The following is a 16935-nucleotide window of genomic DNA, read 5'->3' on the forward strand; positions in this document are numbered from 1 at the left end:
ATTCCTAACCCTCGTCCGGCTTTTCATGGCCCGACGCCTGAGTGGGTGGAATGCTTGGAAACATGGAGCCAAGGACAAGGACAAGATCAGCCCATGCCATTTAATGGTGACCGAAGATTTTATGACCTAAGCAATGCGGGCTCAGTAGATAGAACCTTTCCAATCTTGGTCCGCAGAGTGGCCCGAAATGAGATTCAAGGCAGGACAACCCTACATCAGATTACCAAAGTTGTCGCCGATGCGAGAATGCATACCCTCCGCACCATTCGTCTAGAAGATGCTCGCGAGAGATCAGAGAGAAACCATGAAACCCTGCTGCAAGCACTAGCTGAATCACGAGCCGAAGTCATAGAGCTCCGCGTAGGCCAGAGGGTGTACGAAAGACACCTACTTGACGTGGAACGTCAATTGGCTGAACCGAGAGTTCATCAGAGGGATGACCGTCGCCAGTAGTAGATGTTTTACTTTATTGTCCTTGTTAGAAGGAATCGTTTTTCTGTCTTTGCCCGATGTGGCATTTTCTATGAAATTACCTTGTACTGTAAGTACTTTTGGTTAGGTCTTCATGCTGTTAAGAACTATCTTCTCTGGATATGATGTAAGACCTTTACAAGGCCATTTTCCCGAACTTTTACGTCTTGAATATCAAAGATTTTGACAGTCGGCTAACTTCTGTGTCATTTCCTTTATTTAAGTACTCTCATCGTACTTTCATTGGAGTCTATCTGAAACCTGCTTTAGTCAAGTCATTGAACTATAGTAATTTAGCTGCGGAGACATTTCCAAGTCTCTTTTAGTTGTTGGATCCTGTTATTCACCAACGAACGATACCTCGGCTTGAACAACAAACGTTTTGAGACCATTCTACGAACTTACTTCGACCCGTTACTAGGACTGCATCATAGGGATGCAGGTCAACCCTTCATAAACACACCTCCACTCAGTACTAGGACTGCATCGTAGAGATGTAGGTCAAACCTTCGCGAACATACTTCCATTTCGTGCTAGGACTGCATCATAGGGATGTAGGTCAAACTTTTGAGAACATACTCTTACCCTTTTCTTGAGCAATCGCAGTACATCTAGGGTCAACCAAAATCGCTCACAAAATCCTTATCTTTCGTACTAACAGAATCATGTCGTCATCAAGAAACAATCAGCTTCATACGTACATCTCTCTCTTCTAGATCGCTTTTCCAGCAAAGTCATCATATCAGAACACCGAAGTACTCATGCATGGAGTACCTCATAGTTCTTTTCTTTTCCGAAGAAATCCCGGAAGTACCACTCGTGCAGTACGTCGAGTTCAATCCAAGGATTCATATGATTGACCTATCACTGAGGAATGTATACATAAGAGTGATATATAATCAAGGTTCTACAGGTTTAGAATTGATGATTCCACTTTAACTTCTTTTTCCTCGATGGGATGTGAGCTTAAAGAGAAATCAGTTATCCGACTACCTTTTCAATCTTAATTATATACGACTCGTATACACGAGATTGTAATTGTGAAAACATGTATGAATTCTAATATGAACTTCAGGACGGAGAACTGCCTAAGCCTACGAGTAATCGCATCGTCATGTGAACAAACTTAGAACCCAGTATGACTCCTTTAAACAGATCGCCCTATAGCCTAAACACCTACGGTGATACCAGAACAGCCTAGACAACATAGCAAAGTACACAGAAATAGAATTAGAAGACTAGGCTTCTCACATTGGAGAACTCCGGTCTTATTCTTCTAGAGATCGACAAGTTGCATCGTATGTACCTCGGATATCGAGGACTCCGTCAAGATTTTTCATTAGAAATCGTTATCTCTGCCTCGCATAGATGAAATGGTTGAGCAAACGCAAGGAAAGAATCACTTTCAGAAATGGATCTGAGATCCGAATATCACCAGTTCGAGTGTTAGGGAAGGATGTCTGGAAGACTCTCTTCCGAACTCAATGCGGACACTTCGAGTCCGTAGTGACACCCTTCGGATAGGACCAATACGCCCATAGTTTTCATGAGCTTAATGAGTAGGGTACGTCTTTCTTACTTGGATCAGTTCGTCATTTCTCCATGTAATGACTTACTTATCTACCCTCGTAGTAAGAAGAAACCCATGGAAACATTTTCCTTCAGAGTAACTTTTCGTGAAGTTCTCTAGGAACGAGTTTTGAAATTGAAGAGTCAAATTTCTATGACACACTGTTAGTAATGTGGGAAATTTTGAATACTCTTACAATTTGTCAAACCGTTGAGAATTTGTTAACACCAGAGACGCCGACAGTGATTCGCCAAATTCTAGGTCTTACAGACCTACTGTCATAGTTCATCCAGAACCCCTCACAAATCACAGAAACCATTTCGACCTTGACCCAACAAGTAGTGGCCCTTGACTGGGAAGTTAAACAAGAAAACGAAACCTTGGAGATTCCAAGTGAGTGACCAAGTTCTTTAGGAGAACTCACTCTGGGAATGGCTTAAGACGCTTCGTATCGCATGGAAAGCTAAATCCAAGATAGATAGGACCTCCGAGATTCTTACCAGAATAGTCCTGTATCTCGCAAACTAGACCTACTCCGCGAACTCAGTAGCGTACATTCTACTCTTAGCGTCTCGATCGTGAAACCATACCTTTCGTTAGGACTCTTGTAAGTCCACTCATCGAGATCCTCGCCTTCGTATTAGAATCATAGTGACCCTCGACCAAGAGGTCAAGGGGACGAAGCAACACCGTCGCCCATTAGTGAAGGTTCGTTGGGATACAAACCGAGAACCCGATTTCACTTAGGAGCATTAGAACTAATCGATTAGGAAGTTTCCTCCTCACGACTCGATCATTTGTACCTACTTCCTTACCTAAATTCTAATTTCGGGACGAAATTCCCTTCAACAGGGGGGTGATGTGACAACCAGAAATTTCATTCTGAAGAAACCATATCAAGCCAATAGAAGTTAGAATAGCTACAGTGAAATTCCAGACTTCGGGTACAAGTTTGGCAGTTTTTCAGGATTTACACTTAAGGAGATATCATGAGAGTGGATGCACTAGGGTTTTGTGCAACACTGTTATTCCAATACTCTAGGATATTAGAGTTCATTCTGGGAATAAAAGTATTTTCTGCCAAAAATCTCAGGACTATATATAGAAATCTGAACCAAATAATTCATTAGTTACATTTCCAATTAGAGAAAAGCCAAATTCTCTCTCACGGATCTTCGGGTTTTTATCACAAATTGTGAGTACTTTGATCTAGTTATATTATATAGCTTAGATTGTGTTTAGAAACATCAAAATCATGCCAAAACCCCAAGATTTGGGAGTTTACCGCCCAAGAACACTTGGGGAGTAAACTCCATTTTAAGGGCCAAAAGTGTCCTAATGTCCCTCAAAGCCTTGGAACTCAAACTAGAAGCCACCATTGCATGTTTAGGACACAAACTCAATTAGAAACAAATGGTGAAAGTGATTTCACGGCCAAGGAAGTTCTTGGGCCGTGAACTCCATTTTTATGTGCCAAAGTGCCCTAAAAACCCTCCTTAAGCTAAGAGACTAATTTGGGCATGTACCTAAATGAGTTTAGGACTAGCTAACACACTTAGAACACCAAGAGTAATGTGTTCACAACTCAAAAGGTTCTAGGGCCGTGAACTCCATAAAATGATGCCAAATGGTGCCATAAACTCTTCTAAAGCCAAGTACAAAAGCCTAGTTTAGTTCCTAGTTAATTTAGAGACTTGAAAACACCATAAACATCCTCCCAAGGGAGATTACGGCCGTAATCTCCAAGGGAATATGGTCCCTGGGTCGTAAACTCCTAAAAGGAGTTATATTATGCCCTAAACTCTTCCACAAACCAAGCCATTTAGTAGAAATGCTTATTAGGGCCTTATAGAGCATCAAACATCAAAGGGACACATAAGTATGAGTTCACGGCCGTAAACACATGAGTTTATGACCGTAAACTCATTTATTAGTGTCTTTAGGGTCGTGAACTCCCTTATGGAGTTTTCCTTGAGCCCTACACACAATAGCTTCCCCTACAAACACTTAGATGCAATCCTAGAGGCTAATAACACTTGATAAAGGTGTTTAGCATGTACTAGGGTGTCTTGACTTGTTTATTAGTTGTTTATAGACTAATTTGTTACATATATGTGAAATTATATGTTAACTAGGATCATAGAGTGTGTTCAAGACTTCACTTGACACCTAGCGGTCCTACCTCTTCAGTTCATCCGTATCACCCACAACAGGTGAGTTCATACCCCCTTAATCAATGTTTTAAACTGTTTTTGAATGTTTTAGGGGGGGGGGGATACAAGTAGAATTATGCTAATTATTATATCAATCACATGTGATTAATAAGCAACATTGAAATGATTGGCTACTCATTAGCCATTTTACCAAACAGTTTCCTTCAAATATTTTTCATAAACACTTTATGTGTTTTAAACTCTTTATTACACTTTACATTTTACTCTGTATATTACATTTCAAACTTATTTACAATTGTGTTTCAAATAGATGTTTCTTTATACTAAACTGTTTTATCAAACCCATGCCTTCAAAACCATTTTATAGATCGACATCAAGTCGATCTTTTCTTAGAAAATATTTATCTTCAAAGGTTTTACAAATCTTATTTTATGCTTTTATATTATAAATTGCATGCCTATATATGTATATTTATATAAGAAATGTTTAAAGGACTTAGGAAGGCTATCCACCCTGTTTCCTTTTCCTCGATTTGGATGTGGTCTAGTGGGATATCGGGTACCCGTCCGAAGGTTGTCTAAATATTAATCATATATCATGTGTACATATATAGTCATAAAGGTCCTCCCAGTTCATCCAATGCCCTTGGGTAGCAAGGGTATACATCCATGTTCATACATACCAGTTAGATTACTAGTAAACTACCATAGGGGTGGTTTAGGAAGTTACTAGAACTATTACTAGAACACAACATCATACTATGAGTCAATACTTACTACTATGATAACATATACAACTATACTAGAGAAGAACATATACAACTATACTAGAGAAGAACATATACAACTATACTGGAGAAGAACAGATACAACTATGGGTGCATTAAATCCATAAACACTATGGGTGCATTGGTTAATCCGAAAGGCATCACTACAAACTCTTAGTGACCATAACGAGTTCAGAAAGCTGTTTTGGGAACATCTTCCTCTAAAACTCGTAACTGGTGATACCCGGATCTTAAGTCAATCTTTGAAAAGTAGTTCACTCCTTGAAGTTGGTCCAACAAGTCGTATATCTGCGGTAGAGGGTATCAGTTCTTAATGGTCAGTTTGTTTAGCTCGCGGTAATCGATGCACATACAGAACGATCCATCATTCTTCTTCAGGAATAAGACCGGTGCTCCCCAGGGTGAGAAGCTCAGTCTGATGAATCCCTTGCTGAGCAGTTCATTCAGTTGACTGGATAGTTCCTACATCTCTGGTGGTGCCATACGGTAAGGCGATTTGGATATAGGGGTAGCTCCAGGAATCAAGTCGATTCTGAACTCGACTTGGCGTTCTGGTGGTACCCCAGGAAGATCTTCGGGAAAGATGTCGGGAAAATCATGGACGTCAGGAATGCTCTTTATGCCTTTCACTTCCTGAGTCCCATCAACCACGTGAGCTAAGAACACATGGTATTCCTTTCATAAGTACTTCCGGGCTTGGATGCACGATATGATTCGAAGGTTCGTGCCTGGTTTGTCGCCATAAATGACTAAGGTTTCACCACTCGGAAGGCTAAGGCGAACGACTTTCTCATAAGATAGGATGTCTGCATGATGGGGACTCAACCAATCCATGCCGATGACGATGTCGAAACTTTTTATTGAGACCAACATAAGGTCGATTTGGAAAGAATAGCTATCTAGAGTGAGGGTGCATCTTGTATATTTATTGTTAGTGCTCTCAGTCTTGCCGTTAGCCATTTCTACGACAAACATTTATGTTAGTTTTTGAGTTTGTTGTTTGATTAAGTGTTTAAATTTGTGGCTCACGAAACTCCTCTCCGCTCCATTATCAAAGAGTACGCATGCATAAGATATATTAAGGAGAAACATACCCATGACCACCGTGGGATCTGCCACATCTTCTTCAAGGCCTATCGCCAAAAATCTTCCTACTCCACCAATATTCCTATCCTTTGGATAGTTCCTCATGAAGTGCCTAATTTCACCACACCCGTAGCAGGCCTGGACTACTCCAATACTAGGGACCTGGGTGATCAGTTTTGCCAGTGCCTTACAGAAATGGGCAGTGTGCCCGTTCCTATTGCAGTTAACACAATGCATCTCCCAGCAAGGCCCGTGATGATGGAAATTTCACTTGTTGCACTTCACCAGATTTTCAACATACTACTTTGGTGGTATAGGGGCAGCAGGAGTTGTTGCAGCATGAACAGCCACAATCTATTGTTTCTTAGCGAAGTCTTTTTGTCGGTTGTTTCTTCTTTTTGTCCCAAAACTTCCTTTTGCTGTCGTTCACTTTGGCTTGTTTGGGGACATGGGTTGCTACTTGTAGACGAATTTTATGGTCAATGAGTCTCTATACCAAGCATTTGGCACTATCGAATGTAGAGGGGTTCGAAGACAAAACATTCCCCTGAAATAGAGGTAACAGTCCCCAGATATACCTCTGAATCTTCTTACTTTCATTGGGGACCATCCTTGGACATAGAGTCGTTAGGTCACTAAACATAGTATTGTAGGCTACTATATCAGAGCCTATTATGGTAAGGCTCCAAAGTGCCTGCTCTAGTTTCTGTACCTCACATCTCGGGTAGTACTCCCCCAACATCAGATCTTTTAATTTTCTCCCAGGCCATTGAGTTGGCCAGTATGAGTGTAAGTGACTTGACATGGCTATTCCACCATGTGAGGGCCCTATCAGAGAAGGTGCATGCATCAAATTTCACTTTTCTACTTTCATGTCAGGAGTAGATCTCGAAGATTAACTCCGTTTTCTCGAACCATTGCGACAGAGCAATGATCCCTCCACTCCCATTAAAGGTCTTGGGTTTGCAGTTGCTGAAATCTTTATATGAACACTCCCTAGGGTGTCCATGGCTATCCCCATGATGTGAGTTGGTACCAGCTCCAGCCCCATTCGTTTTGCTAGCGTTGATTTAGGTCAGGGTTGCTCTTACAGTCGCATATACTACACTTTGGAAAACTACAGGATCGAATTGTGGTGGCGGCGGTGGATTTGGAATTATGGGAGGATTGTTGTTGACATGCCTAATTGATTTCCGTTGGGGAATCTTTTAGCTATAATGTTTTTAAAGGGGAAATGATGGTAAGAATTTAATAGTGATAATAAATCAGGAGACTTTGAACCAAATTCATGCTGGTTCAATACGTATTCTGCAAAGAGTTTGAAATAGAGTCTAACATAAGTAGTAATTTTTAAAGTAACCTCAAGAATTTAATAGTGATCTTTCCAAAGAAAAGCGAATGCGTGTCAATTTCATTGGTATATTTAGATGTATAAAGTTTAGAAAATTTGACCTTGAAGTACGTCTACAACATACCAACTTCTCGAGAAAACCTTGACAACATAAGGACCTATTGAAAATAAAATTTCGAGGTTTAACCATAGACATAAAACATAACACTAGAGTTTATAAGTAGACTTAAGTTAAATCTAAAAGAGTGAGTAGGGTATACCCTGGTCACGAAGAGTGTTGTTCTGTTTTGTACAAGTTTCATCCAGCTGGTGTTCTGTTTCCAACACACACCTCTCTAATGCTGCTTGGCGCTGCCGAAGTTCTCTAACCTCAGATTGGTTGGTAGCCAGTTCCCTTCGTAGTGCATCAGTGTGAGTCCTGGTTAACTCTTTGTCTGCGGTCAGGTGGCGAAGATGAACTGTGTTGACTAACGTGGTAGCATCAACTTCCACGAATCGGTGGATGGCTGCTCTTGCTTGCTCTTCATTACGAACAACTCGACGTACTAACGTAGGGAGGGCTCTGTCTGCTGAGCCTCCCTTATTCAGGTTGTAAAAGCTTTGGTCTCCATTATAGGGAATTTGCTGACCCTGTTCATGACTCCACCCCTTTAAGTTTACAACCCACTGAGGTGTCGGACCTTGAAAGTTCTGTCGGGGATTGGGATTTTAGGCACATTGAGGTGGATCATAGACTTCTGGTTCCAAGTCAGACTCTTCTTGAATATCCTCTTCATCCTCTTCCTCACAGTCTTCTTCTATTGGAGCCACAGGGTCGTCCTCTGGTTCCTCTTCGAGCCATCCTCCATTCCCCTAATTGGGAAAGTACGAGTCTCCCAGTAGATGAAATCCAACGATTATATCTACGCGATAATATGGGTGTAAGAGAAATTTATAAATATATAGATTGTGTTATCGTTCTATAAATATTCCTATAAGATTTAAATTTATGTTAAGCTCTAGTTCTCCTTTGTAGTGAGAGTTGGTAAGTTTTTAGACTTGTTACAACACCACGACCATTCCTAGGCATATGCCAATCACCTCTCGAATAGATATAGTTGATCAAGCTATACCAATCCCAGGCCTGATTATATATGTCCCAAGGTCTACTCGTGCTGTTCAACAATCATAATACTTTTGTTTTGTTCTAGTTATAAAACTGATCTAGTATGTATGCATGTATGTTAGTATACGTTTTATAAAAATACTTAGATTTTAAAAGTATACTTTTAGTCAGATCGCTTTAGCCCCATAGCATTTATAGTTGTATATCTTTTTATGGTTTGATATACTTAGTTCACTATAAACAATGCTCTGATACCAATCTGTCACACCCCCAAACCGGAACGGCGGAAACGTTCGGGGGTGGAGGACGTCATGTACAATATCATAACAATTGCATAATAGTAAAACAAGTAACAACATCCTTTGCATTTAAAATAGTTAATACATGTTTGTTATGTGTATTGTTTATAAGACACCAAAAATGTATAGCAAAATAAAAGCAAAGTCTTGAATAAGTTCCATCTTCTCAAAAACCTAGATGTGTGTACCTGACTACTACTTTCCTGAGAATACAAGTTATTTTCAAAAAGAGAGTATCAACATTTAAGTTGGTGAGTTCGTAATATTTTAGTATTTGAAGATGCATTTGTTCCCTGAAAATGTTAGTATGTTCTCGAGAAAATCCCATATTTTCTCTATTTAAATGAAAAGCAGTCTTAGGCCTTAAGATCAAAATGTTTGTATGTTATCATACACTGAAATAGTATAAGTGTATGTTTTCTATAAATGTGTGTTTTTCCTTGATAGAAAAATAGTGTACTACACTTGTATGAACTTTATAATGTATTAGTTCTGGAAAATAATGATAAGTAGTCCTATTACATAAAATAAAACCACTAAAGTAATGTTTGTTTTGTAAACCAAAATGTTTAGTTAATACTTAATGTGAATGAGATTATAACCATGCTAAACTGACTAGTATCCTACACGATGTTCTTCATGCGTCGAAAAGTTGACATTTGTCACTTGTAGACCTGCCGGTCCCAACTGTAGCTAACAGTCGAGGTGCGGGATTGATAGTCCCGTATAGATCTATACACAAATTCACGCTGTCTCTCTAGGAGACTCTGGTTATAAAACAAGAATTAGCAAGAACCTCAGTAAGTACTCTGAAGTTGTATCTCACATTCTAGTATTAACTTGTTTATGTATAGTGTGTATATGTTTTCTTGTTGTTGTAAATGAATAAGGTACTTCTAATGAAAAGTAATTCGAACTTATGTATTGATTCATGTAATGTATTATTGAAATAGATAATAGTGTGAATGGATCTCAAAACTATACCTATTATTGTTTCCAAATGTGATGTTTGTACTGAAATGATTGACAGCGTTATTGAAATAAGTTTAATACTCATATATATATATATATATATATATATATATATATATATATATATATATATATATATATATACTTGGTATGTATAATTAAGGTTTGACTGACAGTCGGACAGGTGATCCTACCCTAAGCCCACGTCCAAACAAGGAACATGAGTCAAGGCAAAAGCAATAGTCCTAAGTCTGTTAAATCCTAATTATACATATAGATATATATGAATATAGTTTGATACAAACAACAATTTAAGAGTTTGAAAAACAGTTTAAAAATAGTTTAATAGGTTTATAAAAGCATTAATATCTTAAAAATGGTTTGTAATCGCATGTAAGTGTTAGCACAACTATTTTGTGTTTTGCCTGTATTCTCCCCCTAAAGCATTTAGAAATGGAAAACATAGGGGTATGAACTCACCTTATGTGAGTGTTCGAATGAAGATACGGTGTAATAGATTAATTTCCACAAGTTAAATCCCGTAACAAAACCGAGACCTAATAGCATTTCATGCAATATATATTTATATAATTAGTGAAAATAGTGGTAAATATGATATGGAATAGCCTAAAAAGTAAGAATCACTTATAATTAGGGGTTTTAGAACGAAACCGTGAGGGCGATAGGTGATTTCGGTCACCTTTGTGTTTTCGGTTACTTGATGATTCAAGTGGTGTTCTTGGTGTTCTTGGTGAACACAAGAAGATATGAGTGTTTTCGGTCCAAGGTATGAAGATCAGAAGGTGTTTTCAGATGGTACTTGAGAGAGAAGTAAGGTTCTCGGCTTGAGTTCTTGAGATAAAAAGGTTGTTTTCGGATGGAAGGTGTTAGAATGAAGTGATGATTTCGGTCCCCCTTATATATAAGGCCGAAATTAAGATGGGACACCTTGGTTGGGATATGGAAAATGCCTTGAATCTTGTGAAGTGGATAGAATTTAGGGGTTCTCGGTCAGGAACTCTATCCGAGAAGTAGTTTTTGACTGAGAATGGGTACCATGCAAGGTTTGCGGTCCGAAGGGTTTACTGTCGGGAACTCGTTTGCGGTCCCTAGTAGTAGTCTCGCAGGTTTGCGGCCGGAAAGGATTTTCGGTGCAAGGGAAGGGGGCCAATCCGAGGGTTTTTGGTGGGAAGGCTCCTATGCAAGACTTCTCAGTTTGAGTGTCTTAAAATTCAAATTTTTACAACACTATTAATAAAAGGTTTATGCATAATTAGACTATTAATTTAACTTTAATAAATTAACAAAACAACAAATTTGACTTTTATTTGACATGTTTTACTTAAAAATAACAGATTGTCACATCATCCCCCCGTTAAAGGGAATTTCGTCCCAAAATTAAGTCTAAAGCGATACACATGTACTAGGGAAAACGATGTGGGTACTTTTGTTTCATTTGATCTTCCCACTCCCAAGTGAATTTAGGTCCCTGCTTGGCATTCCAGCGAACATTCACTATGGGTATATGACTTAGTTTGGTTTGTTTGACTTACCTATCCGTGATTTCTACTGGTTCTTCCACGAAGTTGAGGCTTTCATAGATCACGATTTCATTGAGTGGGATCACAAGAATCTCATCAGATAGACACTTCTTTAGGTGAGATATGTGGAATGTAGGGTGTACGTTGCTAAGTTCTTGGGGTAGTTTGAGTTTGTAAGCTATTGGGCCGATTCTAGCAATAAATTCGAAGGGCCCAATATACCTTGGATTTAGTTTTCCATGCTTTCCGAAGCATATCATGCCCTTCCAGGGTGAGACCTTTAATAACACGCGGTCACCAACCTGGAATTCTAAGGGTTTTCATCTTTTGTCTGCGTAGCTCTTCTGTCTATTCCTAAAGGCTTTCAGTCGTTCACGGATTTGAACGATCTTTTCAATCGTCTCTCTGATGATTTCTGGTCCAGTGAGAGTGCTGTCAGGAACTTGTCCTTTAGCTAGCTATGTATCACCCACATCAACCCAACACAGAGGTGATCTGCACTTTCGGCCATAAAGGGCTTCGAATGGGGCAACTTTGATACTGCTATGGTAGTTGTTGTTGTATGAAAACTCGACCAATGGTAAATAGATATCCCACACTTTACCAAACTCGATCGCACAAGCTCTCTGCATGTCTTCTAATGTTTGAGTCGTTCTCTCACTTTGCCCATCAGTTTGTGGGTGGTAGGCTGTACTCATGTCCAACCTAGTTCCTAGGGATTTTTGTAGTGAATGCCAGAATCTTGATGTGAGTCCACTGTCTCTATCAGAGATAATAGATATGGGCACACCATGCATTCATACGATCTCTCTAATGTATGTTCTGGTTACTTTCTCCATTTTTTCAGTCTCTTTAATTGGCAGGAATTGTGCAGACTTGGTTAACCTGTCAACGATAACCCAAATGGTATTGCGGCCACTGGTTCTCTTGGGTAACTTGGTTATGAAATCCATTGTAATCCGCTCCCACTTCCACTCAGGTATCTCCGATTATTGTAGTAAACCTGAGGGATTTTGGTATTCTACCTTAACCTTGGCGCAAGTAAGACACTTGCCCACAAAGGTAGCAATTTCTGCTTTCATGTTTGGCCACCAATATAACATCTTGAGGTCCAGATAGATCTTGTACAAACCTGGATGAACGGAGTATTGAGTACCATGGGCTTCGTTCATGAAAACGTCTCTGAACCCAACGAACTTCAGTGTTTAGATACGATTCATGAGATAACGGACTCCATCACCCTTGAATTCTAAGTTCTTATCCATCCCTCTTAAGGCTTCACCTGACACATTCTTTGATTTCAAGGATTCTTGTTGAGCCTCTTTGATTTGTGTGGATAGATGTGAATGGATTTTCATAGTCAATGCTTTGACTCTACGACCTGAGTACGCCTTCCGACTAAGGGCGTCATCTACTACATTGGATTTACCGGGATGATAATGAATTTCGCATTCGTAGTCATTTAGTAGCTCGACCCACTGTCGATGTCTCATGTTGAGCTCCGTCTGGTCAAATATATGTTGAAGACTTTTGTGGTCTGTAAAGATAGTGCTCTTCGTACCATACAGGTAGTGTCTCCAGATCTTCAGAGCAAATAGTACTTCTCCTAGCTCAAGATCATGAGTAGTGTAGTTGACATCATGTTTCTTAAGTTGTCTTGAGGCATAGGTGATGACCTTTCACTGTTGCATAAGAACACAACCTAGTCCTTGGTTGGATACATAATAGTTTACTACGAAATCTTCTGTCCCTTTTGGAAGGAACAATATCGGTGCGCTGCATAGCGCCTGCTTTAGCGTTTGAAACACATTTTATTGTTTCTCTTCCCAGTCGAAGGTTACGCCCTTCTGGGTCAAGGTGGTAAGGGGTTTAGCTATCTTTGAGAAGTTCTGTATGAACCTACGATAGTAGCCATCAAGGCCTAGGAATGGATGGATTTACGTAGGCGTTCTTGGTGCTGACCAGTTCTCAATTACCTTAATTTTGGAAGGTTCCACATGAATTTCCTCTTCGCCGACCACATGACACAGGAATTCGACTCTCCAAATCCAACATTCAAACTTTGAGAACTTCGCATATAGCTTTTTTGCTCGTAGTATTTCCAAGATCTATCGTAAGTGTTGACTATGTTCCTCCTTACTGCGAGATTAGATAAGTATGTCGTCAATGAATATTATCACAAACTTATCTAAGTAAGCACGACACACTCTGTTCATTAAATCTATAGACACTGTGGGTGCATTGGTTAATCCGAATGGAATCACTACAAACTCGTAGTGACCATAACGAGTTTGGAAGGCTATTTTAGGAACCTCTTCCTCTAAAACTCGTAACTGGTGATACCCGGATCTTAAGTCAATCTTTGAAAAGTAGCTCACTACTTAAAGTTGGTCGACAAGTCGTCTATCCGTGATAGAGGGTATCAGTTCTTAATGGTCAGTTTGTTTAGCTCGCGGTAATCGATGAACATACGGAACGATCCATCCTTCTTCTTCACGAATAAGACCGGTGCTCCCCAAGGTGAGAAGCTTGGTCTGATGAATCCCTTGCTGAGCAGTTCATTCAGTTGACTAGATAGTTCCTGCATCTCTACTGGTGCCAGACGGTAAGGCGATTTGGCTACAGGGGTAGATCCAAGAATCAAGTCGATTCTGAACTCGACTTGGGGTTCTGGTGGTACCCCAGGAAGATCTTCAGGAAAGATGTCGGGAAAATCATGGACGTCAGGAATGCTCTTTATGTCTTTCACTTCCTGAGTCCCATCAACCACATGAGCTAAGAATGCATGGTATTCTTTTCGTAAGTACTTCTGGGCTTGGATGCACGATATGATTCGAAGGTTCGTGCCTGGTTTGTCGCCATAAACGACTAAGGTTTCACCACTCGACAGGCTAAGGAGAACGACTTTCTCATAAGATAGGATGTATGCACGATGTGGACTCAACCGTTCCATACCGATGATAACTTCGAAACTTTTTATTGAGACCGACATAAGGTCGATTTGGAAAGAATAGCTATCTAGAGTGAGGGTGCATCATATATATTTATTGTTGGTGCTCTCAATCTTTCCGTTAGCCATTTTACGACAAGCATTTATGTTAGTGTTTGAGGTTTTTGTTTGAGTAAGTGGTTAAATTTGTGGCTCACGAAACTCCTCTCTGCTCCACTATCAAAGAGTATGCATGCATAAGAGTTATTGAGGAGAAACATACCCGTGACCATCTTGGGATCTGCCACAATGATAGGTCATAGATTTGTGGTTTGGGCTAGGAAATTATCTGTATATGTCTTGGTAGGGTGTTGGTCATGTTTGGGATGTTTTGTAGCTTGTTGTAATGTGTTTACGGCTGAGTTGGTGTTCACGACCGTAAACAGGTTTACGGCCGTGAACCTGTTTACGACTAGTCACTTCCTATATATATATATATATATATATATATATATATATATATATATATATATATATATATATCAAGGTCTGTCAGAAAGTGACGAATCACAAAATTTTACGGTCAGTGTGTGGGTTCTTCAAGGTGTACCAGAAATTTTTGTGAATGAACGTGTGCATTGCTTGATTATCTTGTTGTTCTACTCATTCTTCCTTTTCTTTGTTTTGATCACTGGTTTGGACTTTACAATTGGTATCAGAGCAAATCTGGTGTCAAAACAACTTTAATGGACTTTACAGTTTAAAGGATTTGCAGTCTCACATTTTTCAAGATTCTCTTCAGGCCACTACTCAGAAGAATGCTCAAACGGTGAATGCTTCAGTTGACAATCTTACCCAATCCATTCAAGATGAGAAGAAGCACTTTTAAGAGGCACGCCAAAACACCAAGTCTAACTACAAAGAGTTTCAAACATCCATCCATGCTCGTCTTGATAAACTTCAGGCTGATCTTGTCGTGGAAAACAACGTTGGTGATCTGCACTCTCTTCTCTCCAATCTCTTGGAAGCTCACGATTCGGTCTTTACTATCACCGTTCGACGACACTTGGCCGAAAAGCTAAGACCAACTCTTGACATGCTGAGCTGTATTGAAGGCGTTTCGGAGTCTGTTGTCCCTCCGAAACAAGGGGGAGAAGAAGGTTAGGGTCAACAACGACAACCTCCATCAAGCAAACCTCTAACAAGCAAACCTTCTTCGCAACCGAAAGTCACCACTGAACCGAAGGGTAATGAAGCTTCGGTTTCTAGTGTGAAGGACAAAGGCAAGAATATTATTTGTGAAAATGATGAAGAAGGAACCGAAGAAGAAATTGAAATCGGTGATGATGATGAAGGGAAGATCGAAGGAAATGACCTTAAAAGAAAGCAAAATAATCAAGATCTTGCGGAAAAGCTTCGCAGAGCAGAAGAAGACGCAGAGAGGGAAAGAAAAGTGAAAGAAGTGAACGATGCATTGGAATGTAGAAAATCTCTATTTCCTCTGTTGTCGTTGGATAAACTGATAAAAGAAGCAATCGAGTCTCCCAACACACATTGGCTCGGACCTGTCCTCTCAATTCGACATGCCGATTACCCGAAAGGCATTTATCTTTCATTGCTTTGAGTCAACGGTTTCTATCCCCTCTCCTGACCCGAAGGTTGATTGAGATCTGATTGAATACTATCTTGCGTTCTCTCAACCGCAATACTGGACTTGGAGTAAACAGAATATCACAACAGTCAAAGTGTTGAAACCATCTTTGGCAGGGAAGTTTATCAATGACAAATTCAAGGTGACCCAAGGCTCAGACGGCTCGGTTCATATGATTTTTCTCGTTGATCTACCAAATTTAAATCTTCATGACTGGATCCTCCTGAACAACATCTTGTTGTCTGATCAACAACAATATGAGCCTATCATCGATCACATCAAGCGAATGTTGGTGTGTTACATTCCTGAAGTTGTGAAGATGGATTAGGAGATTGTCTTTGCCTTAAGGAAGAAGCCTACAATCAAACCAATTGGGAAGGAAAGCGACGTCAATGTGATGCTGATGAGAAAAATCGACCCGAAGTATCACACTGTCATGTTCACTAGAGCCGAAGGCCAAAAGTGCCTGTTCGCTCTTGAAGTCAAACACCTGTTCCCCATTTCTTTTCCGGAGCACATTCTTGACACCATTTACAGGTGTAATTAGAATAGTGAAGCTGATAAGAAGATGCTTTCGGATATGCTTCGGTGGTACATTGACTTTCGTCAAACTCTACTCGCCATCATACCGATTCTGTTCAAGACTATGAAGAAATCCATCCTTACTCAACCGAAACTATCTCTCGCCTCAATTGAAGCAAATGGGGAGATTGTTGAGTCTAGGGGTTGCGCCATTGGGCTTCGTTAGTTAGTCCAATATTGTCACGGTATGGGCCTGTCCATTGGTGTTTATGATATTAGGGTTTGGTATTTACGGTGTATGCATGCATCGTCTTTTGGATGTTTTTCAAGAATTATCATCTTTTTTGTTGTATTGTAACCCTAGCACATCTCTCCAGTAAAAGTTCTTTGTGGAGCTCTTCTGAGGTGTTGCCGTTTTAATCATTCAAAATTTGTTTGATTCATCATGTGTTCATTCTTTTCTTACTTTCTGTTTT

Source organism: Lactuca sativa, chromosome 7 (genome assembly GCF_002870075.4).
Source record: "Lactuca sativa cultivar Salinas chromosome 7, Lsat_Salinas_v11, whole genome shotgun sequence".
NCBI lineage: Eukaryota > Viridiplantae > Streptophyta > Magnoliopsida > Asterales > Asteraceae > Lactuca > Lactuca sativa.